At 42.6% G+C, this 26,767-nt stretch overlaps 1 protein-coding gene across 2 annotated transcripts in view; it reads right to left on the reverse strand.

The window, feature by feature from the left end:
• The window catches only part of mgat4c (mgat4 family member C), a 106,129-nt gene that overhangs the window by 38,284 nt on the left and 41,078 nt on the right, over positions 1-26,767 (reverse strand). For both annotated transcript variants that reach the window (XM_085780128.1, XM_085780127.1), the window contains one exon: positions 18,214-18,297. The gene's annotated coding sequence lies outside the window, so the exon portion shown is untranslated. The remainder of the gene's footprint in view (positions 1-18,213; positions 18,298-26,767) is intronic.

Consider the following 26,767-nt stretch of genomic DNA (forward strand, 5'->3'; position numbering starts at 1 on the left):
GTCAGGTTCACGCCACACATCCAGTGTGTTCCTGGACTAGTGTTTACTTGGCTTGTTAACCTTAGATCCAGACGCCTGATGAATAAAACCCCTCAACACAACAAGATGTGGAAGTCTATTGAACCACAGAATCACATATGACAATGATTTACAATTAGCTGAAAACAGTTGTTATAATATAAGTAAAGAGCTCAACAGAATATACGACATATGTCTCATTAGGTTTATGTGGGAAAGTTACATATTGTAGCTTTAAGATAGCATATGTCGACACATTAGATTTTTACAAGGGGATTTTTTGTATCTCCTTTTATCAGTCCTATCAATATGTCTGTCTGCCTCAACTTCCTGCTTTTGCAAATGGCTTCATTCAGCAACACATTGGCCCTCTTGACATATGGTTATATCGCACACACTTTTATTACTGAGAGCCATCTGATTCCACTATTTGGCAGCAGGAAAAATAAAGCAGAAAGCTCAGCATTGAAAAACATACATAGCTTCTCTGTGCAGCAGCAGCAGCAGCAGCAGCAGCAGCTACAAACCACAGGTTTCATTGTGTGTTCTTTTAACTGAATTTTTGTCCCTGAAATGTCCTTATTTCCATTCATACAAAAGACTTTGAAACATGACAGCTATTTTAAAGCAAGAAGTAATATCTTCTCGAGATCAACTGAATGCATGTGCCTGCATTATGTATGATGTATGTGTGAGAAAGAAAAAGAGAGACAGCGGAAAGAGGCGGGAGAGCTCCCTGGCTGAGCTTTTATCATCCTTAAATGTATCAAAATGAGTCTTGGGGAAAAGGAAGCCGTGTGGCTTTTGAAGAATTAATAAGCCTGTCTCATTTGGATGTGTCTAGCGTCTTGGACAGCCTGTGGAAGCCCCAGTTCCACACTTCCCTGACAGTGCCTTTGATGATCACTGATAATGTACAGCGACTCCCAGGGAGCGAGGCATCCAACAATGAGGGTAGAGTCAGTGGAGACCGGCTTCACTGATCCTGACTGAGCTTTATTATCTGGCCTCTCTCCAGCAAAGCAGTGCATTAGATATTCCTGAGACAAAGCATTTGGGACAGAGAGTGTGTCATTGGACCAGATTTTCTCGCCAGGAACGGGGACAATGGACAAAAGGTCACTGGTTTCGTCACCTGTGGGCACAGACTCATCTTTCCCCTCAACTGCTCTGCAATCCAAAAGAAATGTGATATAATTAATGTGGGGGGAGAGAAAAAAATGGGAATTTAATTTTATCACTGGATGATTTGGTGCCTGTGCGATGTATTTAGCATCACAATCTTAATTTGGAGTCTGCTATCTATGTTTCCAAACCACAATTCACATCCAATTTTAGGATTTCCCACCTGTCACATCGTCCCTCTTTACTGTTGCATTACTGTATCACAAGGAAGTGCGAGTGATTAGAGCTATTGTGGTAAAAAATCTGTTGAAACCCGGTGAGTCAGAGACTCAGAAATGGGCTCCATGCAGCAAACAATAATCAGACAGAGGTGATAGAGGCAGGTACATAACTATAAGCCTGCACCAGACTATTATCCATACTTGGATACCCATACCCATAACCTACAGGAAATGGCAAAGAAGGAAAGAGACAGGGGGAAAAAAAGCCTTGGCTGCCTTTGTTGAGGACAATTTAGTGATTATGGGGTTGATGGCGACACTATGCCGTTTGATAGCAGACACATCTGCCCCTTCAAGGGCTATGCTGGCCAGCTCCTGAAAGTGTGCCACATCCTTTCATCCTACGACTGTGGTGTACCAATTACCCATCTTTGTGTCTGGCTACCACTTATTTCCCCCAGACGACAAGGTGGTGTATTAGACTTGTTGAAAGTTGTGATTCCTTTGAACCTTCCAGGATCTAAGTGACATATTTGATATTGGACTAATGGGGTAACTGCATCGCTTCCGTGGGTTTAAATGGGTTTACATGTAACCAGACACTGAATTCAACTGAAGCCTCCTACACGTGACTGTTTGGATATTCAGGTTCATCCACCCACCTCCAATGCACAATGGACGACAACAATGCAATAACAAATGGAGGGACAAAGTATGAGCTGCAATTACTGTAATCAGTTGTGAAGAATCGTTCTTGCAGAAAGAAGTAATGAAACAAACTTAGGCTACTCTCTACTATACCTGCGTTTTCAAGTCCAATCAAAGTAGCTGCAGTTAATTAAGTGATGCAGCCATACTCTTAGCATCATCATTTCTAATTCTGGTGGGGAGATCCTCCGCATACATCTCACTCACTCTCACCTGAAACGTTCTTGTTACATCAAAACTAAAATTTGACAGCGAGCCCTGGGGAGAGCTAGCCCGCGACCCTGTTTTAATACGCCGCCTCGGGCAGTTTCTCTGCTGCAATAACGTGCTCTCGCTCAGTGACACTGCAAACCTGACAACATCATGCAAAAAAAAGAGAGAAAGCAACATGATGCAAGACAGGCAGGCGAACAGAGGCCTTAAGGGACAATCCTCAAGAACGAAAACTTTTTTAATTGTCTGTAAGATAAGCAGCAAACTGCTAGGTAAAGAGATTCCCACTCAGCTCTATTGTAGCCTCTAGATTGGTACACAGGAAGGCTATTGCTAAGTATAATTACATGCCGCCCCACGTCTTGAAAGCCACGGAGGTTGTTAGCAAGTTAACCAAAGTAACATTGGATGATGGGAAATTTCATTCGGGGCCAAGTAAAGCCTGAATGAAACAGAGCCATGAGCAGGATATCGACATTGAGAGTAAAATTAGAATTGATTTGCGGAGAAAAGAGGTGGTTGGCTGGGTGGGTTGGATGGCTGGGTGGGTGGGGGTTGCCGTCTTGCAGAGGCAAGGGGCTCCTGTGAATTCCTAATCCAGCAGTCTTTCAGGAAATCTCTGTGGCAGAACCAGTCTCTCATTACTCTCACAGACAGCCCTGCAATCTGAGGCAGATTGGGAGCTCGACAAGCATCAGGCTGTATTAAGATTCAAGCCTTCCGTGATGTTGGCAGACCACAGGCCTAACGGGATTTTTGTAAACAGGCATCTTGCCAGAGGACATCTGGGTATTGTGCATTTAAAACAGTGAGGGAAAAAAAATCGATTCAATCAACACACCATGAAAATCTGTCCACATGAATGATCAGAGATATTGCTCAGAGCTTTTTTTCTCTCTTTTCATTTTTTCTGCTTTGACAAAATGTTTTCAGAGTGTTTTTTCTGTATGTTTGATTAAAGGAGCCATTTGTAAGTTTCTCTGCTGCCTAACATGGTTTCTTACTGGGAGCAGGTGGTGGTGATTATTGTCTGACAAGAGCTTCAGCCATTATTGTGTTTATAATAATACAAGAGGTCCTGAGCGTTGCTTTGTCTTCAGGGCAGATTGGAGACTGCAAGTGCTAAGGGAGGGGGGGGGGGCAACTGCCATTCCGACATCCCACCAATCCAACATAGGCCTCTACAGTAACTGTCTAAATGGCAACACAAATTTTCTATCAAATGTCCCATCATTCTGACAATTCTTGCCTCATATGGTTGGAATGAAAGTATTTTTTTCTTTTTTTAAACATCCTGCCTTTCCGACAGTTCCTTATTATTCCCCCAAAAGGTTTTGCACTGGTTGGGCTTAGGCAATGATGAAAGGAGTTTTTAGTACAAAGACCATGTAGAGGCTAGACAGGCCAGTTAGATAGAGTTCAGAAGTAGAGAGTCCAGATAAGTAGGAGGGAGTCACCTGTTGAGTAACGCACATTTCCTTATATTGAAAGCCTTGTCGGAATGGCGGGACGATGGCATGTCGGAATAGCGGTATGTCGGAATGGTGGTATGTCTAAATGGTGGTATGTCGGAATGGTGGTATGTCTAAATGGTGGTATGTCGGAGTGGGGGGATGTCGGAATGGTGGGATGTCGGAATGACAGCATGTAACCCACTACAAGCTAAAGGCTAACTGGTTAGCATGTCAACATCATTATAAGAAAAAGTATGTTGGTGCTGTACAGGTGGCTGGTTAACATGTTAACCTCATTCTAAGAAAATACATTATAGAGATAAGAGTTAATGTTGATGTTGCTTTGTTTTCCACCTCTGGAAACAACTGTTGCTGAGTAGAGACAACGTTTAATGCTAAACTCTTAGTGTTTCTTCTACACTTGAGGGTAAACAGATGTTAGTGTTAACATTAGCTTAACAGCAGCATTTAAAAATAATTACAATTACTGCTATTTTGCCTCTGTAACCTCTTCTTTTAGTCTATAACATGTTTAGGTGTTTACTGTAGCGTGTTCCTTGATCATTCCTGGACACTTTATTCCTAAAAAAAAAAGAAAAGAAAAGTTTGCTCTCCAGCTGCAAATTTGAAATGTGAAGCCGACAATGTCGTTACCTCGGCAAAATGAAACAGCCAATTTTTCCCCAACTAACCTATGAGCCGTTTCACTAAAAGAAAATGGAATTGCAGACAATGAGAGCTGTTTTAATGGAAGGGAACAGAGGAGGACAAAGCCTTGAAATTCATTACAACTTTTTTTTCTCCCTGCACTTCCTCTCTATTGCTGCGCATTGGATTAAATGTGGAACATCAAAAGCTTTAATTATCTTAATTACTTCTACATTTGCAAGCAGGAAAGCTCCTTGAAACCAAAGGAAAATGCAACTGCTTCTGTAGCAAAACTACTTGTTAAAATGCACATAATTTGAATGTTATATGAGAACCTTAATTGGTGAATTCATGGTTATCAAGGGGCCTCCTTCATTACAATTCAAGAGGCTCCTTCGTGGTGGCCATATTTTCACATAATGAATGTGATTCCTTTCCTCCCTCAGTGCAATAACTAATTGCACAGACTGGCTGATTACCCCCGCCCCACCCACACAGCCAAAGTTCTTTGTTTACAACTGACAACCTGAATATGAGAAAACTCCCTTCACATGTGACACTGATAAAGTGGGTGTACAATGCTTTACCCCTCATTGATCACTGAATCCCTCCCTAATAAGAATTAATAATGTATGAATTTGATTTCAGTTGTTTTCCCTTCCACTAACTTGACCTGAATGTCCTCAAGAGAGTAAAGCAAAACTAGAACCAGGCTGGGTCGAAACTAATGAAAGCATGTGTTCAGTTAACTTAATAAACTTTTAATCATTTAAACAAAACAAGAAACAAGACCCTAACCTGGTTTACACCCATGAGCACATGCCATTTTCTTTTGGGGTGAGACAGATGGTATGTCCCAATTCTGGGGCTGGATTATTTGGAGGATGTAGCCTACGCAGTCTACAGAGGCTCCGGCTTCAGAGGCACCTGCACATCAACCGTTAAATGGTAAAGTAGATGGTCAATCCTTTGGGAGCATCCAAACGCAATCAACGTCCCAATGTTGGTGGCAGCTAAAGACTGTGCGTGATGTTTTAATTTTTCCTTTCATGTTGCAAGTGGATTTTAAAGTAGTCACGACTGCAGCACTGTGAAGAAACAAACAACTAGCAAATGAAAAAAAAAACTTTTCACTGTCAGCATTGGTGATTGTTATTGACACTATGTCAGCAAATATATATATATCCTGTAAAGGCCAAGTAAGTATAGGAGTTGATAAGAACATAGAAGAATGAGAATAATACTCGGCCGACAAGCAGCGTCTCGGTGCGCTTTCTAGTTCAGGGTTTCAAATCTGTTGTGCCTTTGACTGCAGGCTGCATCTGTGATAATTGTGATATTTTCAGTGGTGAATAAATGAGGACAATATATGTTCCACTTCTGTTCAGGATTTTCTATGTGCAGAGAGCACAGGTCAGCTGTGTGTAGCAGGATGTGTGTATAGAAAGCACACAAAAACACACACACACACACACAAAGGTTCAATCCATTTCAATATATGTGCATAATAATGCGCATTATGCTCAAATGTGGGTAAAGTGACAAAACATATTCACTTGCATAAAGGTGCTTTGTTTTGTGAGATGTCCTACAGGCCACTAATTAGACTAACCCTTAGTTTAAAATTTCACTTGGAGGTCAATCGCTACCTCAGGGTTGTTTCTTTACATTCATTTCACCTTGACATACATTTATTGATAATACTAGAAATATTGATGTTCTGTATACATATATTTCAAGACATCCAAGGACATTTGTTAAATATAAATGTGAAATTTGGTGGTGCATCTGCCTTTTTTCAAATATTAATTTTCATACCTCTTTTATACGAATATAATTTCAGTATAGAAATTGATTTAGAGTGTAGATACTTCAGCTGGCACACCTGAACCTCACCTTAAAGAGCTGTGCACAATTTCATTGGACTACATGATGGAGTTATTTGCATGTATTTACATTTCCATGGACGTTAAGTGCATCCAACTGCTGAAAGATCTCAGAGCAGCGTTAGCGAAGTGCCCTGCCCTCTTGTCTCAGGAGTGCGTTGGATAATGTGGTGGGTCTCACCCTGAGGTGCAGGGGATCTCACTACAGGGCCAGATGACACTCGCGCAGGTCGACTCTTTCGGGCACAAAGCCCAGTTGACTTGTTCAGCAGAGCTAAGCCAGCAGCGACTGCCAGGGGGTTAGAGGTTAGCATAAGCCGCTCTGGGCCACCGCAGCCCACTGACTCTGAACAACAGGGGTTAGCTGTGGGCTGCAGGTCCCCTCTGCAAGTTAAATCACTTGATGCTTGAAGAAAGACACATCAACATCGCAAACATGACAAAGGGATGAGAGCAGAAATAAATAAATAAAAAAATCCAGGAAAAAAAAAGAGTCTGGTTGCAGCATGGGATTTTAGAAATCACAGCTTAAAGGGCAGAATGTATAAAGTGAGATTTCCATGTTCTCTTTCATCATAAAGCAGGCCTGGGCTCTAGAGTATATTATGATTGTGCAAGTACCAAATATGCTGAGTCCAAATGAAAGTAAGCACAACTTGAGCTTTGAAATGAACCATCAGGACTTTTGTAACTTTGTGATGTCACAACAAAGCAGCCACACCTGTTCCAGTGTCTGGTTTCTCTGAGGCTTTTACCTGAAACCTGCTGTACTTCTATTTAACGACTCATAGAACAATCAGCCAATCAAAAGAGAGGAGAGTAGCCTATAATTTATGATTTTTGTTTCTTTAAACCACAAATATCTCTTCGTATGGATAACTGCTTTAAACATAAACAGGAAATGTGGAAAATATGAGACTTTTAAATATACAATTTGACAACATGTGGATTATGATTTGAACATTTAAAAAAAGACTATGTTGCATGGTGGAAACCAGGACCAATGATGTATAAACTATGAAAATCTGCAAACCCAATATGCTACCCTATGATATTACGATGTTATTCCTTATTCCAACACCATGTGAGTTGACCATTAACATACATATGTTCGGCACAGGCAACTGTCATCCTATTACCGCTGCAGCATGCATAGACACGGCCGACGTGCATGTCATTTCCATATCTGTGCAGTGACTGTAAAAATACATTATAAAATCTGGACCAAACACATGTTTGCCGACATATTAATGAAGCCTCCAGCCGGGAGGAAGAGAAAGAGAGAGAGATGCTGCTGCTGCTGCTGTTGCTATACCGATACATCTCTTTAGCCCCGAGCATACTAACAGTAGTGTCAATTTCTTCACTGAGTCCCTCAAGGCTGCAGGCACAAAAGATACTTCAGTTTGAGGAGAGGTGGTGGTGGTGGCGGCAGCAGCGGTGATGGGGGTTGTTGGAGGGCTCCTCCCTCAACGCCGCCTCTCCGCAGGAAAAGATAATTGTCTCCTCCTTACCCAGAGACATGGGTGTATTTCCATGACCTATACCAGGTACTCTCCCCCCCTCCTCCTCCTGCACAGCCTGAGATGTCACAGTGGTTTGCCATAATTACTTTTGCTGATAGAGGTGAAAGAGGACATTTGCATCAGATGAGGCACCCAGCGGTTTCGGGTCTCCCCACTCACCATATGCGGCTTTTAATGTCACCGTAATCTCTAAAGGTTAGCACTGGCAGCTCCACTGTATATCTTCACAACTCGCTGAATCAGTAGTTTGGAAATAGGTTTGACATTGGATTTGTGTAAACGAGAGAACGCGCACACACTCGCAACCTAACCAACCAAACACCTTGGAGGAGAGAGATGTTGTGCATCTTCACTCGGACTGATTTATTTATTTATTTCTCTCTATTTTTTTTTTTTTTGTGTTGCACTTGGGAGCGAGATTGGCAAGGTCAGGCCTCCTCTATTTACAGGCTCTGTGGGCTGCGGAGATAAACATACGAAGCGAGGACTCTTCACACCACTGTTGTCAGGCGAGGTTAATATCTGCCGCTGTCATTTGCCTAAAGATTCATGGGGTTTCCAGCACTGAGTGACACTAAACCTGTCCTCTTGTGAATGTAATACAAAGTTACAAAAATCAGCTTAAACTCTTATTATGATAATTCGAGCTGCGTTGCTAATAATGCTATTGTCTGCATTGACAGTGGAGCTGTGTGGGGTCAGCGCAGCTGCACCATCCAGTTTGACACAAGATGATATTTTCTATTAGAGTAATGAGGAAATGTTCATTTAAATGTATCTGACACAATATGCAAATATGTTTTCATTCACTTGCCATCAAAATCCTGGTGTAATTAACTTTTAATGGCTGTTTAGGTGCTGACAGAACGTGATTCATTTTAGGGAAAAGTTTTGGTCTTCATTAACATTTTCCTTATCTTTGTCACATGACACTTCTGAACCACCGCCTCAGGAAAGATCATGACGAACAATATAATTGAAAACGGCCGTACTTTCCAGACTATAAGCCGCTACTTTTTTCGCCCGCCCCGCTGTCCCAGCTCTCGTCTCTGCACACCGCAACACAAACACGCTCCGTAATCTTTTGTTTATGACGGTTAAGACTACACAAACACACACGCCGTAACATTGTATATGTTATGTAACGTCATCCACCGCTCCATGTATTGAAATGTCACTGGCTTCATTGTAAACAAATGCACATGGGCGAGAGGAGCTTAACCAAAACAGCAGAAAAGCGAGCGGACTTGCATAGTTCCCTACTGTCTTTCTGTGTAAATATCTCATGTTACAACATGAAAACCTGCTGCTTATATTCAAGTGCAGCCTATATACAGTATATCTACAAAATTTATTTTATTTTTAAATTCAGCTGTTGTGGCTTATATTCAGGTAACTTTCTGTTTTAATTTTCTAGTTTATGTCACTCACTCCCTGCCCTCCTGTGTTTCCTGTCTGTGTGATTTCACCCCCTTGAGTATACAGTCTCTATGTGTCTTTCCTCTGTTGTCAGTTTGTCTTTGTATCTTGTGTCAAGCATCCAGACCTTTGTAACTGTGTGTTTTTTCTAGTGTGCCTTCCAGTAAAAGGCTCAAGGTTAGTTTTAGTGTTGTTGCACTTCTGCCTGATCTTTGTGCTGATTCCAGTAAAGACCTTGACACTTCTGGCCGAAGTCTAGAGTCGAGCGTTTGAATCCACCGTTAGTTGCCTGGTCTGACAGCACCATCGCTTAGACTGGCCCGAGAACAAACTACTCAATATTTAATATTTGGTCTAATAATGAAATGCAGTACCAACTCTATAGACGCAATATCACTCTGGTTCAGGAGGTTCAAGCTCATTTAAAATGACACGCACACAATATTTTGCCCACAGTCGCGGTGAAGTACAATGAAACGATGCGTTTGGGCGCCGTAGCTCGTATCAGAAGTAGGAAGAATTTACAAAGCAAAGCACTTAACAAACCTCTGAAGGCTGTAATTTAGATTCGTCCTTGAACCCACTTAACAGTTGTACACTGATGCTGCAGAGGTGTACAGTCAAAAAAAAGCCTGCATCTCTCTCTCTCTGTCTTTTCTTCCTCCCAATCTCCCACTCTCAGAGAAAAACCATTCTGCTTTCCACCGTCTCTAAATCCCACACCTCCCTGAGCATGCACGTCTGTTCATCACACTTTCTCCATTCGCCACTTGTTTTTTTTTTTTTTTTTTCGTTGCTGGGATTTTGGTGACATTTTCAAAGTGCCAGATCCTTGCCTTGAGACAATGTGTGCGTGCCCACACCTCTCCGCCAACCCCCCCCCCCCCCCCCCTTTCTCCAAAAAACACACACACTCATACACACTGGCGGAGAGCAGATACACACACTCCTCGCCTAGAGCCAGGGCCCTCTGTGCTCGTCTACCTCAGAGAAGCTGGAGCTTGGCATAGAAAGGAGGCTCCAGTGGATTCTGTGCTCCGCCTGCCAATGCTGCTCTTTTGATCTGCAGCCAGCTGATGACAGATCTACATTAAGCTCATAGTCTTCTCTCTTTCGCTCCGCTTCTCTCCTCTCCTCTCTCCCTGACACTGGGGCAAAATGTTACTGTAAGTCCACCAGCGATGGTTGGGAATCGACATCCTCGTGGGGTTGGCGCCGTTGAGCCTCCTTCTTCTCCTCCACCAAAACTGAGAGAAATATAGAACGCTGAGTGGGTTTCCAGCGTGCAGAAAAACACCACGTGGGTGGAAGCCAAAGATAGTGCCATACAACTCAGGGGGGGAAGCTTTACACATATCTGATGTGCACATCCAGGTTTCGCAGGAGAAACGCACCCCTAAATAGTCCCAGAAACGGAGTTACTGTGAAACTTTAACAGCATTTAGTGACTAAAAGCTATAATTTTTTTTTTTTGTGTGTGTGTGTGCACTTGACGTGACTTATTTCTATTTCTGCCTTAGGTAGAAATGTTCTAAACTGGTCTTGCACAACCTTGAGGAAAAAGGCTTCTGTTGTTCTTGTGAGGTGAGAAAGTACAGAGTTGTGGTAACATGCCTGGTTGTTCAGATTTTCTGATACGCAACACGAGGCTGCTAGTGGTGCAAAAACACCGATTCATACACAGACTTAGGTGGTTTTCTTTCAGTGCGAGTGTGTGATGCGTGTGCGTGTGTACGTGTGTGGAGGAGTTCGGACAACAGCCTGACACAAAAAAATCTGATGAAATCTGACTGTGGATGGGTACCTTTCACAGACACACGGTACTTTTTTTGTGTATGTGTGGGAATAGAAGTTATTTTGTTTATACATTTTTTTTTAAACTTCATAAATTTTGAATATTTATTGTCACGGTTCAGTGTAAACAGCCGGCATAATGAATGGTCTTTCTAAACGGCAAAACTTCAGAGTGTGCAGGGAGAGGAGAGGCTGTTCATAGACAGTAGAGTTATCAACAGGCCTGAAAATTAAAACCCGACCTGCCGGTGTTGAAGCCCGGACCCGACACGGTCAGACTCACAAGCGTTAATTCTTGGCCCGAACTCAGCCAAAAAAGCTCTGTTGTCGTTGTGTTTGTGAGAGACAGAGATTGGGTCGAGGAGGAACAATGCGCTGCACACAGCTCTACAAGGAAATACGTTTTTACACATTTTCTGTTTGCGTCAGCCAGACAATGTGGTACCGTTTGATTTTACGCAAATTGATACTTGGGATTACTGTGGGAATTTAGTCGGTACCAATAAAATTTGGTAGTCATCCCTACTGATGACGGTATGAGCTGCGCTGCCAAATTTCCAGACACAAGAGAACAAACTATTACAATGCGTATGAGTGGATTGGAGGAAAAAGATTTTGGGGCAATTTCGGGGTATGTACTGTAATGATACGGCTAAACAGAGCTGCCACACACAGAACATGCTGCAGTTATAAGCGAGGCACCCCGCTGTTAGAATTTAAAATGAATCACAATGAAAGCCTCACACAGGCGTAGGGAGTTTTGATGAGTCTTGTTATTCTGTGAATGAGTTTCAGGAGGAAAAAAAAAACAATATGTAAGAATGAGCTCTATCAAGGTAACATCATTTCAAATGATGGGACAAAAAATATGCTGCTAGAATATAACCTTCACTGTGCAGCAGAAAAAAAATAAATAAATAGTCTGATCTGGCTGCATTCACGCTTCCTTCCATCTGACCAGTCCTCTTTAACTTGTGTGCAGAGCAGATGTGCAGGAAGCCGTTACTGGGCCACCTTAACACGCTCGTATTATGGTGCATTTATCCATAGGTGCAGGTGAGAAATGGTGCACTATAGCACAGAGTGATAGCAATTACACATTGGATGCATGGCTAACAGCTGCTGATGAACGAGGAGTGACGGGCAGTGATGGAGCCTCTCCATTAGAAAAACACGGCCAGCTGTTATTTCTAAAGGGGATCATCTGCTTATTACTGCACTATCCGGCAGGAATAGCTCGTTGTGGCGTTACTTTAGCATCGAAAGCAGCGGGGCCGGCTTTGAGAGAAGGAAAGAGAGAGAGAGAGAGGTGCTACTTTGTGTTGATATGTGAAAACAGTCCTTTTCGCTTCAGCCTCTGCTGCTTTCAATCACTTTCTCTCCCAGACACTGTGACTGAGAGCATAATTTTGAGGAGGAAGAGGGAAAAAAAACAACAAAAAAAACCCTGCAGATAGCATACGGTTGGAGCTCGCCGTATTGTTTGTGTTTGTTATTACAGAGCTGTCTTTTGATTCAGTGAGGCAATGCTTTTGTGTGGGCTGTAAATTGTCATTCAGCCTGTCACATTACCATTCAAATGGTCACTGTAGCGCTCCCATGAGGGGGGTCACGGCCCGTCTCAGCGGAGGAGAGAGACTGCTATTGTGCCACCCTCTTAAAGATTATTTACTCTACTTCTGTGTGGACCAGAGAATACAATGGTAGACAAAAGACACACGTGCCTCCATAATATCAGCTGTATTTGTGTGTTTAATCAGGATGCCCACACTTTTCAGTGACAGCAATCGCACCAATTTGCTCCTATCTGTGAAGTGCAGTCTCTATATAGTCGGCTGTATTTATCTATGAAATCATTTTTCAACATGCTTGATTAATTATGACATGACAAATTGATTTGCAAGAACTTTGTCTAATTATATTTACATTATTATTTAAATAAATCTTATTATTACCATCACTATTAATTCTTTTAACCTGATTCACTTTGTTTCTTATGAATTCTTATGAATTCCTTCCAGAATGACAATTTCTAAAATGGCCTGCCTGAGCACCAATAACATGAACAGGAGCCTAAAAAACAGTTTCCTAACTAACAGATGGTGCCTGAACTTCACACAGTTAAATGTATGGTTCAAAGTCAAATTAGCTTTAAAAAGGGTTTATCACACTGCTGCTGCTGCAGAAGTTAAACATTTCATGTGTGTTTTGGTCTTTTTACTTCAAGAACTCAAAGTAAAAGGAGCTCTTAGGATGTATTTAAAGGGGAACTATGCGGCCATGTGCATTTGTTTTCAATCAAGCTGGCGAGAAATCAATCCACAGTGGTGGATAACAGTATTTATTATAAGTTATTTATTGAACCATCACAATTACTCCATAGTTAAGGTAAAAATCTTGCATAGTTCCTCTTTAAACATGCAGTCTAGCTCTCGTTCTCTATATTGATGGTGACTTCTAATTTATTGCTATCCAACTCTGAGCAATGAACCAATACACATTCAAATCATTTGCTACTATAGGCAGAGTTAAACCATGAAATCTGCGTAATCAAAATGGGAATAAAATACAATTTTATGTTGGAAAAATGTTTCCTGGACAATACAATAATTCACATTTTCCACGGCATGGGAAGTGGCCACCTGTTTTCCAGAATGTATGAGAAAATGTGACAAAGGATGGTTTAAAAAAAACCAACTAAACAAAAAGACTGAGCAAATGTAAGAACGAACAAGAGAGTCAGAGTGCATGTGGGCATGAGAGAGCAAGTGGCTGACGGCAACGCGCCGGCTGTGAAAAGGTGCCTCATACCTGACGCACATGCACAACTCAGCCTCTGCATTCAGCGGCTGCACAGCTTGTCAGGAGCTGGCAAATATCATCGCTGCATCTATTGTTAAATATCCAACAAATGTCAGCCTGAGTGCATTTTTCTTTCAAGCCCGCTACGACTGTGGTGCTTCACGGGGAACAGTCATGCTTGTTTAGGTAAATGTCAAAGCAAAAGTGTTGTATGGAAATGACTGACTCCAAACCCATCAACTCATCCTGCTTCTGCTGATATGGTTACGGCTCCTCTGGCTTTGGATCAGACTTATTATGTATTAAGAAAGGGAGCTGCTTCTTCATGGCAAATTTGGGTTTTTACTAAAACTCAAAGGCAGTTTATTTTCTCGCCTACAGCTATTATTTGCACTTCTGATGGGAGTTTCAGGGACGCATTATCAGTTTCTGCGACGAGCATGTGTTCATTTCCTGCCCCTCGCACGACGGCGGGCCTGCGCTGCATGGCGATGTTCTTTTCAAACCCCCGGCTCCTTCAGGCCTCCCCTGATTTGAAATCGAAGCACCACAGCTCTCGCTCCGTGCCATGCTGTCCTGTAGAAGAAACAGCTGTTTGCATGAATCTTTAATGCAACGCCCACACTGGCACGCCGTCGGAGCAGATGAGAATGTGGAGGATCACATCAATGTCCCGATTTAAGCTGTTTAAAGTCCCCGCCATTCAGAATGTCAAACATCTCATTGACTCGAGTGAAACACTTAAAAATGTTATAGGTCAGGAAAACAGAGGCAGCCACAGCAGGTTAGCCTTTCTGAGCTCCTCAATCTACTAGACGACGTGCAGAAGCAGCTTCACTAAACGTAGCAACACTTTTTCATAGGGCTTGACAACAACAGCTGATTTACAGTTCATACATTGAAAGTTAACACCTGTCCTTAGATCACTACACTGGGTTCCTGTGACTCAAAGGTAGACTTACTGTTACTGTTGGTCAACAAAGCACAAAATGATCTTGGACCAAAATATATTCGAGATTTATTAAAGGTGAGTTACAAGTTTAATTCCTCCCGGCCAATAAGTGTCGCACTCACACTCGGGCGCTTTCGCTCCAAACTTCAATTGTAGGCTCCTGGTTGCTATAGGGAGCGGCTAGTAGCTAAAGCTAAGCTAACGCTAACCATATTTAACAAGCAGCAGCTCTGGTGTTGACAGCGGACTGGAAACACATCTGAATTATTTCACACTAACTCACCTGCAGACGAACCCGACAAACCCGCAGCATCACGCCTGCATCGGAAACGTTTCAGTTCCGGCTGACCGTTAGTTAGCATTAGCATTACCATTAGCACAATGCCATTTTCTCCACAGAGCGATCACGATCTGGCCCCCCCTGAGCTCCAAAATGCTGTTGGCGCAGAGATCATTTCATGCCGATGTTGCCAATGTAACCAGTTGTAGGAATATTCCTCAAAATGTATTAAACAATTATTTATATATAGCTACTATAAAAATTAACACTTTTATTCTGCACCCCTCTAGACGTTCTGTGGATGTATTATTTTATCAAGCAGCATGAAGTTATTATGCTCCTTATCGGTGGAACAGTCTCCCTGCACACCGGAGGTCTGGCAAACTGTCAATTTGTTTAGGAATCAGGGTTGAAAATGTTATTATTTGCTACAGACTGAATTCAATATAGCCTATCATTTTAATTATTTCAATCATTCGAATTGCAATTATTGTCTTTTACTGTCTTATTTCCGTACGTTTAACAAGGAAAACCATTTCTTAGCCTAAGTTTTCACACCTTTAACTCTTGATGTTGGTTTTGAATGTATTTCTATGCCTCGGTATAGCACTTTGAATTGCCTGGTGTATGAATTGTGCTATACAAATACATTTGCCTTGCCTGGCCTTATATTAGCAGCCGTGGCTCAAGAGGTGGAACAGATCGACCACTAATAAGAAGGTCTGTAGGAAACTGAGCAGTGTGAATGTGGCTGTGACTTCCATTATGCAGCCCTGCGAGTGGTCGACAAGTGGAAGTCTATAGAAGGCCCCTATAAGTGCAGTCCATTTACCATTAGCACCACTTTATGATTTATTCATGACTCACAAAGGTAGGCTATGTGAAATGTCACCTCCTAAAGCACTCACAACATGTCATCTGAATCCAAACACACATATATACAATGCTTTTAGCCCAGTGCTTCTCAAAGTGGCCAAAAGGGAGAACAACTCCATCCAGTGACAGAGTGTGTGTGTCTCTATTTTGGTCATTGGGTTTCAAACACTTTCCGTGATAAAATATTTAAAAGGAAAAGAAAAAAATCTTATCAGGTGAAGGCCTTCAGACCAAATCTTATCAAACCGAAAGTCTGAGGTCTTTGATGTGAAGAACTTTAAGATCGACTGGTTTTAGTGAAAATCAGATAGAGAAGAATAAAAACAGATCACTGTGAGACCAACCGCTGGTTTCATGACAGCCAATGACAAGAGACATGAGAGGCCTGGCTCGAGATAGAAGTGCAAAAGACGTGAATGTTCAACTAAAATCGACTTGAAATCGCTCAGATAACGTGTATTCAGACCCGATTCATGGGCTGAAACTATATGAGTGTTGCATTTTTCCTTTGGGGTCGTTTGTGTTCACATGAAAACGGTCCAAAGTTGTAAACAAATGCCATGTGTGAACCAACTGTTCTCTAATTGGTCAAAAATCTTACGCGGAAGGAGGAGGAGGAGTTTTCCCAGGAAAAACAAATACAATGGAATAGAAGTCTCAACGGGACTGAAAATTAAAACCTGGACCCGACCCGATCCAAGTCATTAATATATATATTTTCGGCAAAAAGCCCGAGCCAAACCTGGCCAAAAAAAAAACTCGACCTGAGTTATCTTATATATTTTAATCCTATATATTTTAAGGCCCGATCCATTGAGAACCATGCAATATCAGCAGTGTCGCCTGTTGTGTCGGTGTGCACGTTGTCACTGCAAACGAACCGCTCCAGGACTCCAATGGAAGCGAGCCGAGACTGGACCACACCTGGCGATCTCGGCCCGCTTCTTTCATCCCGCATCTGAGCGCCATTACTGTGTTCACATCTGCCCAAAACATACCCATCTTTGAGGTTAAACTCTCCCTGTTTCTTAACAACTGCTCCAAAAGAGCCAGTACACCACCCTAAGATTTAGGAAAAGTTGCAGGAAAAAGAGAAACAACACGGTCGTGATCACAAACACCAGATTTCTGCTCACTCCAAGATGTCAGAGTATTAAATTATTGTCACAAAAACTATTTATTTGTTTTTCCTCCAGAGTTGATTGACAAAGGCGACAATTATCTGTCACTTGTTTTTTGTTTTTTGCTTTCAGCAGCGAGTAAACACTAAGATAAGACATTGGTGGGTTGTTAATTGCAGCAACATAACGGAGGCTCCATGTAGAGCTGCTGTGGCCGTGGCCAATTTCTCCGAGCTGCCCTCTCATATTGAGGTGATGAACCGACTTGAACTGTGCGCTAACCGAGAATCCCAGCGGCTGTGCTGAGCGAGTCAAATGTTACAGCATATTGAAAAAAAAACAAAAAAAAACAGTCGCACGCACACATATACAAACATATACAACCCACACACATCCTGCTGCTCTGCTGTCAGCGTGTGTTGCAGTCTTAATTTACAGGGAAAATCTAGAAGCCCCTGTGGGTTTTGCATCTCACCTAAACAGTATAAGTATTTTTCTTTCTTCTTACCTTGTTCTGGCAGATTATATATATACATATATATTTATATATTATTTGTCTGCAGAAAACACTTCAGTGAAACGCGCTCAAAAAGTAAACACCATAAGCTGGATATGCTGCTCTGGACAGAGGAGCGATGCGGCTGTCAATATGGCTTCAGGTTTTACAATTGTTGTGCTTGGCGACTGCCGTCTGTATCACACAAGTGTGAAAAGCAATAACACCAGCAAAGTGCAACTGCTGGTGGTCAATATTTTCTCTTCCTGATAAACCCTCTGGGCAGGAGCGTTCCTTCATCTAGCCAACACAAACACAGCTTTGCAGTTTCAATCTGTCATAGAGTGTGAATATGGAGCCAGAGAGGAATATATATAAACCCTTGTCTTGCCACTGTGTTCTCAGTTTCACATCTAAATATGAATTAGGAGAGATTCACACTCCTCTTCAGCGTCAACAGGGTTAAAAATAAGAAGTCCCTGCTAAAAGCAAATTAATCTTTGTGGCTTGGCTTAGGTTTGGTTTACCTTTCCTAACGTCACTTCTCAACAGGAGAAGATTTTATGGGAAAGAAGCTGCTCTGAATGTGTAATCCAACACAAAACATGATATTTAGAAGCAAAAACTTAAAAAAAAAAAAAAAAAGAAGAAGAAGAAGAGAGAAAAAAGATTACCTTGTAAAATTCAGATGTGTGTGTGGGAGAGGGTCTGCAGGTCGACCTGGACGGGATACATGAACATGTCTGCCTCAGCTGTATCTAGGAAACCAAGAGACGGCGATGTCAGGGTTATTTCACAGCTGTGAGGCTTTTACAATGATCACACATCATTTACAGCATCTGACCAGACACACACACACACACACACACACACACACAAACACACACACAAACACAAGCATTCTGAGTGATCCACACAGGAGGTTTACAAAGTCGGCACATACGGCTGACTGACTAATCTTATTTTCATCGTCATCGCGATATGACTAAGTTTTGTTTACCGGCGCCGTGCCCTCACACTCAGCACACGGATTTGGCCAATCAGATGGTCAGCCCTGGTCACATGGGGCCATGCATATATATACAGTATATACCATCCCAGCCACACAACCCCCACCCAGCTCCCCTCAGGTTAATTGGTGCTCATTTAGTAGCAAGAGGAGTAGGAGAGGGTTAAATTCATGTTCTGTTATAAATAAGTGGTTAGTCATGTGTAATTAGTTCAATAAAAGTATGTTAAAAATTTAATTTTCATGTTTTAATTCAGTTGGAATAGGCTGTTCAGTGTCGCTGGTACCTATTAAAGCAGAAAGACACAGGTTGTATCTGGCACACCTAAAGATTTGCGTATTAATCGCAATATTGAGCAGTGTTATTGCACATTTTGCTCATATCGTCGTGCGGGCCTATTGGCACACATGCGTTACAAACTATGCACATTATGTAATCTAAATGTAATTGAGGATGAACTGCATTTTGTGTTTCATTGTCTGTTATATGACGAAGCCAGGCAGTTTTTGTTTCAGAAAATGCAAAATGTGAAGCCTGAGATGTTTTGGGCTGATGATGAGTTAAAGTTGTAATGGTTCTTCAGAAAAGAAGTCTTTACTATAGCTACTTTAATAAAAAAAAGTGCCTGGACACTAAGAAAAAGTGAATTATTTATATGAATTCCATGTGGTTTCGGTTTTGTCTGTACTCTGATGATTTTGTTTGGTGTCTAAATATGAAATGTGTCTTGTAAGCCCTTATAGGCTGGGCGCCTTAATTGGTGCATGACACTTAAATAAATATAAATTCACCCCCCCCCCCCCCACACACACACACATCAACAGATGCACACATGGACATTAACACACAGGTAAACAAGCCTATACAATTCCCACAGCAGCTGTAGATTCAGCAGACTCTTCCACTCAGTTGCTCATTTTTTTAAAGATGAATCTCCAGAGCCCACCCCCAGCTCCCCCACTGCACTTTCCCCGGAACGTCCAGGAACGTTAACTCTGTCGTCTCCGTCTCTCTCTCTCTTCTCCCCCCTATCACGCTGACGGCTTTCGAAGTGACGGGCTCGGCCGGCGCTCCCACACCGAGGCGGGGTAATTGGCTAGAGATGATGGGCCATAAACATACATCACAGGGGCGGCGAAGCAGCGAGCGGATAGGTAACCAAGGCTCTCCTCACACGTGGCGTGTGTGGCTCTTGTTTGCACCCATCATTGTCGCTCCTTCCCCTTGATATTCATGCTATTCGAACACGTGGAGCGGCCCACTGTTATTACAACAGCAGAGAGAGAGAGTGGAGCTCCGGCGGCGCTGCCTCCATTCAATCCATCACCCTAAAACCAAGACGCGCTTGCATATTCAACACAGACCTTTTTTTTTTAATTTCCTTGGCATCATGACCATAACCCAGAGGATGCTCCCTCCTGCCATTATCATCCAGTAATATATAATAGGCACTAGCCATTCAGAATGCATCATCACCATAACGGATAGGATGCCCTCTTTCTCACCATTACTACCAAGCCCACAGTGGTGGATAATAGGCTATCCGTTCCCGCGGTGCTATCGCCACGGTGCAGACTTTTGCTTCCATTACCATAACACTTCTGTCATAATAAGCAGGGAGAGCCTTCCAGTCATGACCACGGCTCTGCGAGAGGAGGTCAGTCGTGTCAGACTGTTTGCTCACACGCTGGTAATTGGGAGAAATAAGGCTGGGTTAGAGGAAGTACAGCGCCGGAGCTTCCCCCCACTCTTTCTTCTCAGTGGTTTTGCAGTACGAGGCAACGTTTCTTCTTTTCCTTCTTCGTCTTCTTCGTCTTCTGCTGCTGCTCTGATCCAGTGGTGCTGCTGAGCCATTTGACATGCCTCAAAAAAAAAAAAAAATGGAAAGGAAGGCAAAGACATAATAAGTGATATGGGAAACGGTGCCAATTAATTTGGCTCAAACAACTGCAGCTGTGTTGCAGCGGCTCATGATGACGCTCTATCATGACGGATATTTCCTCAGATACAGTACAGACCCCTCCTCTCTCTCTGCATCCTCTAATACCGTGACATGGGATGAGGATTTCATCAATAAAATCCACTTCATTCATCTAATCCTCTTTCTTTTTCTGGGTTTTCCAGATTTAGTTTGACAGGTCTTGCATGGTCACTTTTCTTGTCTTTTCTTTTTTTCCTCCTGCCAACCTAAAGACCCCTTCACTCTCTCAGCAGACTGGAACTTCAAGGGGAAGAGTAAAACCGATGGCAGGGAAGGAGTGGGTGGGTGGGAGGGAAGGAGGGACAAGTGGGTGGTGGTGGTGGTGGTGGTGGTGGGGGTTTCCAGGCAATGCGCTCATTATTCAGGAAGACACTCGAGGCCACAGGAAATAGCACACTTCATTTTTCTTGTCAAACTCCGGCTGACTTAATGGCGTGTTCACAGCGAGTGGTGAGACAAAGGGACGGCGCGGCCCGGGCCGAGACGTGGAGGGAGTGCCGATCAAGACGGAGGCCGTCGACCGCTGAGGCAGCCAACCCCCCCCCCAACACACACACACACACACACACCACACACACCCACCAACTCAAAAGGAAGACCACCTGAGCTGCTGAAGCTGCTGAATGCGTTTGAGTGGGGCAAATAATAAATACGTCCCATCTTTCAGGGTGGGAGACAGCGAGGATTGTTACGCGCCGGCATTTCAAAGAGGAAAATGAAATATGGTCTCAATTATACTCAAACTGTAGCGCGAGCACAGATGTTCCCATTGTTTCCTCCCATTCCACGTCCTCCTAAACCTTCCCTCATTACTGCCTTCATTACCGGTGCCATCGATACGGCGTGTGGCTGCCAGAAAGCCGGGATGTATCCACAACTCATCATCAAAACACCAATTAATCATCCGGCCCCCGGTTTATTACACAACACACACCTTCCGTTGACTCTCGAACACGACGACACTTTTTTTTTTTCTTCCCCCCGCTTTCTACTTCATTTATCCACCGGCAGAGAGGCTGCGGTGACCGAGGCTACGGCGAGCTGTGGGCCATGCAAAGCAATCTCCTCCTGCTCTATATATCCACTGGACTGGAACTGTGTTTTGATCAGAGAGATGATGGGGCAGGTGTTCTGGTATGGCTTCGTGTCAGTAAGAAACCTCATTCCACTGCACCCACCCCCCCTCCCCCCCATCTCCAGGCATGGCGACGGGCTGCGGTGTCACACGGCCTCCTTTGTTCGACTCCTAATTGGGGTAATTTATTGTCCTAACAGGCAGAGCAGCTGTGGCTTTACTGCGTAGCAACAATTAAATCCAGATGCTGGAATGAAAAGATGGGGGCTGAACGTGACTTGGGGACCAATCACTAAATATTAACTCAGATCTCGGAGAGGAGAGAGGAGATATGACAAGCTGTGATGAGAGATTCTCCTCAACGCATCGCTTTCCCGCTGATATATTGAAAATATGCAAGTTTTTGATGAGGATTCATGAAAAACAGTCATAACCAGATCTCAGACAGACGTTATGCATCATTTCTAATAATGGATGCAATTACCTACCAGATTAAACACTGAAGGAAAGATCTGTGGGGGGAACACCTGACAGCCTGGTGCCGGTGATGAAATTCACAGCCACAGACTCCTGGACTATGAATCTTGTTCCAGTTTCATAGGTTTTTTTTTTTCCCCCTCAACAAAATGGCTCTGACAGATCAGGAGGATCAGGTGAATATGAGCAGAAGATCTGGGGAATATGGAGAGAAAATGGAAAAAAAAAAAAATGAGGCCGTGTGGAAGATTTCTCCAGGGCAGGGCTCGCCCCGCCGTACTGCGCTTGGCCCGCCTGCCTCTTCAGTCCGGGCTCTTTAGACGAAGAGCCCCGGGGACAGACACAAATGTGAGTAACACAGAGGATTGAGGCGGCTCCGAGGTCACCGCCCTACGAGCTGCAGCTCGCAGACACACACACACACACACAGCCAGCGACTCCTCTGGCTCTGAATTCAATGAGACAACCCGTTTATTTTTTCGTTTCATTAGTCTTCTCTGTGAAGTTTTAATGAAGTGTTTGCCACTGTTTATTCTAAACGGAAGTTGTTTGTAAATGTAATGTGCGCGCACCGTGACAACATAAACATCTCAATGACATATATTGCTGTCTCTCTTCTTTTTCTCCCCCCCTCCCCATACTATGATGTGCAGCTTTGAATGTGGTGTCTATTTCATTTTAATTCACTAAGTGCTGTTAATGTGCAGCGGCTGAAAGCGCAGTAGTGAATACTAAAAGAGGACAGTTGACAGGGAGGCTGCTGCTCGAGGACAGAAATGAAAAGAATACCCTGAAAAAAAAGTGGTGAAAGACAGTGAATTAAATGACAAAGTTGGTGAGGTGGTGATAATGTTTTCTATTGTGTTGTTATAAAAACTAAATTAGCCAGTAAGGCCAGAGGTCAGAATCAGAAAGACTTCATCAATCCCCTGTGGAAAATTGGAAATTGTCACATTATATTACTAATAATATACCCTCTGATATACCCGGTCCATAATAAACAATATAAACACTTGATGTATGGTGGTATGGATCTGGTGAACTTGACGGAGACAGACTTTTCAGCAGCTTTTATGTAGCGGCATGTGCATCCTAAAATAACAACAACAATTTCCTGCCCTTCTCTGTCACATGACACTAGATCAACCAATAACAGGCCAGGAGGACCTAAGCTCAGGTAGGACAATTCCATACGTTGTGCTTACCGTATTGTAAGGTAAAAACATAATTATATAAAGTTATTAGCTGCTTCATTAAATGTTTTAATCATCAATATTATGAACACTGTCTACGACTTCATTCTAAAAACTGACTGAAGCAAAGTTCCTTATTTGTGTCAGAGTGAAGAACAACACTACATCATCTTGTTTACTTGTCATTTTGGTTTTGCTCTTTTACTGCCTTTACTCACTGATCTGTTCTCACTCACTGAGTAGATGTAGAGTTTATTATGTACACCAAGGTCTCCTACTGAACTGAAGCTTCGGTGACGTCTGAAATGCAAACATAGACATGAATCATTCCATAAATACTGCACATATTTGTGCATACATAAAAAATACAGTAACAGAAACCATCTACTCGCTCAGAGGGATTTCTGCAGCCAGATGATGATGAAGAGTGAATAAGTAATACAAATCAATCTAACTTATTCTAGCTGCTTAAATCTTCACCTTATGTCACAACTTCCTGTATCCTGTTGTTTCAGATTAAAAGCCCCTCTAACCATACCAGAAAATAAAATATTCCACTATTTACAAATATTAGCGTTATTAAGGCAGGTTTTGCAATCAACTACTGTATACAATAAGTAATATTTGAACCCCACTTGATGTCGAAAACTACCATTAAAAAGATAAATAGTCCTATTGGAGACGTGTGTAGTGCCACATTATGTAATAACGCTGCATGTAATAATGTAATACATTTCCACCTCATAATGTAATAACGCCTAACCCTAACTCTAATAAACATGTCTATGTAATAAACACTGCTGAATTTTGTAATAAACTGTTACACAATGCACCAAATTATTACATTTTCGCATTTTGTAATAACCGACGCAATATGTAACAACTTATTACAAAATGCCACAAAGTTGCCGCAAGACTTTTATTCAAAAAAATGTGGCAGATTATTACAAACTGCTGTGTTATTTCATAATGAGGTGGAAATGTATGACATCATAACATGATGCGGCATTATAACATAATGTGGTGCGACAGATGAGTTTTCCAGATAATGGATTTACCCTGTTTGCACATGTGACGCTGTGAATTCAAGGTGCAAACAGAGAAAGTGGAGCTAGACAACAACAATTCAAGAGAGAGTGTGGAGTATTATAGAATCATGACACTGTATACACCACAAGTGCTTATATGATACATTACCTGCCTCCACTCGGCTGACACGCGCTATTTATACAGTGTATTGAGGAGGTGAAGAAAGGTTGTGTGATGAGAGTTTGACACGACAGCAATGGGATCGTATTCACACTTGGCAGCGGTGAAGCACGCGGCGCCTTGCCTGAGCGACCTCCTCCTCCTCAGCAGATGAAAAATGGAGGAAGTTCATGGACTTGTACGTCTCTGTAGCGCCGTCCTCTATTAGGATTCACTCTCCTCTGAATCCCATTACTTCCCCTCGCCGTCGCGCACCTGGCTTCAAACTCGACTCGAGACAATATAAAATACCTGTTTGCTGTAGCCTTGACAACAGTGGTTCTTCCTCCCGTCTCCTGCTGAACCCCACCCCCTCCCCTCCTTCCCTCCCCCTCTTCCTCTTCTTCTTCCTCCTTCTCTCTCGGAAGGAGTTGAAACTGTTCGAGAGCAAAGTGCCGTAAGCGGTCCGACTGGATGGCAGGAAACCTTGGTGCTTCACGAGGATAAAGAGCTCTGACCCAATTAGCCGCCTTTGTTAAATAAAACTCCACTGGCCCTCATTTAAACCGCCTCATACCACCACCATCCCTCCTCTTCCTCCCCTGCTTGTGTTTTTACAGTACAAAGTGATTACAGATTTAATTAGCTGAGGACCTTGCTTCAGGGAGATTCCTAAATCCATATTGATATTTCTGTAGAGTTTGGAGATGCAGGCCTCGGCTCCGTGATAATGACTTATGAGAGAAGGCTGCAGAAAAAAAAAAACATAATGAAAAGATGATTTGCAACTTTTTTTTTTCACCCCCACCACCACCACTCCTGTTTGCTTTTCCTCCCGAGGATAATCATTCGGTTGCGGGGTGATGCAGAGAATTATGCAGCGAGCAAGGCGCTGATCAATGCCGTCTCACAGCAAGAGCCTTGGATTTAAACTGGCCTGCTGTCAAGAAAGCTGCTTTTTCTTTTGGCTTTGACATGTGAGGAGGTCCTGCTACTTAGCTGCTAAGATAAATTAACTGTGCTCATACTTTATTTATCCTTTTATTTCACCGGACCACATGGTGAGAATGGAGTTGAAGTTAAACTGTGTGGTAAGCACTAAGCAGTAATTTGTTTCTTGCATAAATGAGCAAAAACTGTCATAATCACATGTCAGCAGATTGTAATTCAAGAAGAAACAAGACGTCTGCACTTGAATATGTTTTCAGATTTAAGAACATCTAGACGGTGTCGGGAAACTTTAGCCAACCACGCGTATCTTGGCTGCTCTTCAGAGACAGATATGTCTGCACTTCCCTTTAAGTGGGTGTCTGACCTTGAAGAACATGGTCTGCTTCTTGACTTCATCTAACTAATCTAAATGTATTGTAGTGCAGTGTGGCCTCCTGTGAACCAGCTGCAGGACTTCCGCCCACCTAAGCTTTAAAGCTCAAAGTTCAAAGTTATCTTTATTGTCCCAGTTGGGAAATTGATTTGCAGCCAGGATGTCCAAAATACATAAAAACATACAATACCAATAAATACACATAAAACACACACACAGAGCAATCATAGCAATGTATGTTATTGTGTTTACATGTACACACAAGTATTATGGTTAAGAAACTACAACAGCTGGTAATATTTGGTTAAAGTTGCATGTTAATGTTCATCATTCATGTCTGGTTTGGACATGCTATAATGTCAAATTATCCATGGAAGTGAACTTTCCTAAGATTGTGAGATCATGATCTTTGTTCATTCAGAAAAGGAGAACAGATATTGTTTCATAATTGAATGCATTACACTTATGTAGTTTTAGGTCCTGCTTTTGTTCATTGGTTTTTCTTAAGGATTGTAGCAACCAGCTAAAGACAACATGATTTACTGACTGCTCTGCTCTGCACAGAGGAGGAGGAGGAGGAGGAGGAGGAGGAGGAGGAGGAGGAGGAGGAGGAGGAGGTGTGGAGCAGGAGAGTGGAGATCATTTCTGAAGTGTGGATTATTGAAGACTGAACTATTGGACTATTGATATGGAACACTACTGTATCCCCACTGCCTCTACTGAAGTTCCTTTAAGTTATTGATTAATTGAAATGTGCATGTACTGATTTCTTTGTGAGAAAAGACATGAAATACTAAAGAAACAAATGTATTACACTAATAGTGATCTGTTTAGCTTCTATCTTTTGAGTGACATAGAGTAGCAGGATTAACATCTAAGAATAGTCAGACCCTAATTAATTTGTCTGTCTGGCACCCAATAATATTTTAAGATATTGATATTGTCTTGAATCACGCTACAGGACACTTGACTGTTATTGC

Source organism: Trachurus japonicus, chromosome 6, assembly GCF_045865225.1.
Source record: "Trachurus japonicus isolate A0001 chromosome 6, Traja_1.0".
Lineage (NCBI taxonomy): Eukaryota > Metazoa > Chordata > Actinopteri > Carangiformes > Carangidae > Trachurus > Trachurus japonicus.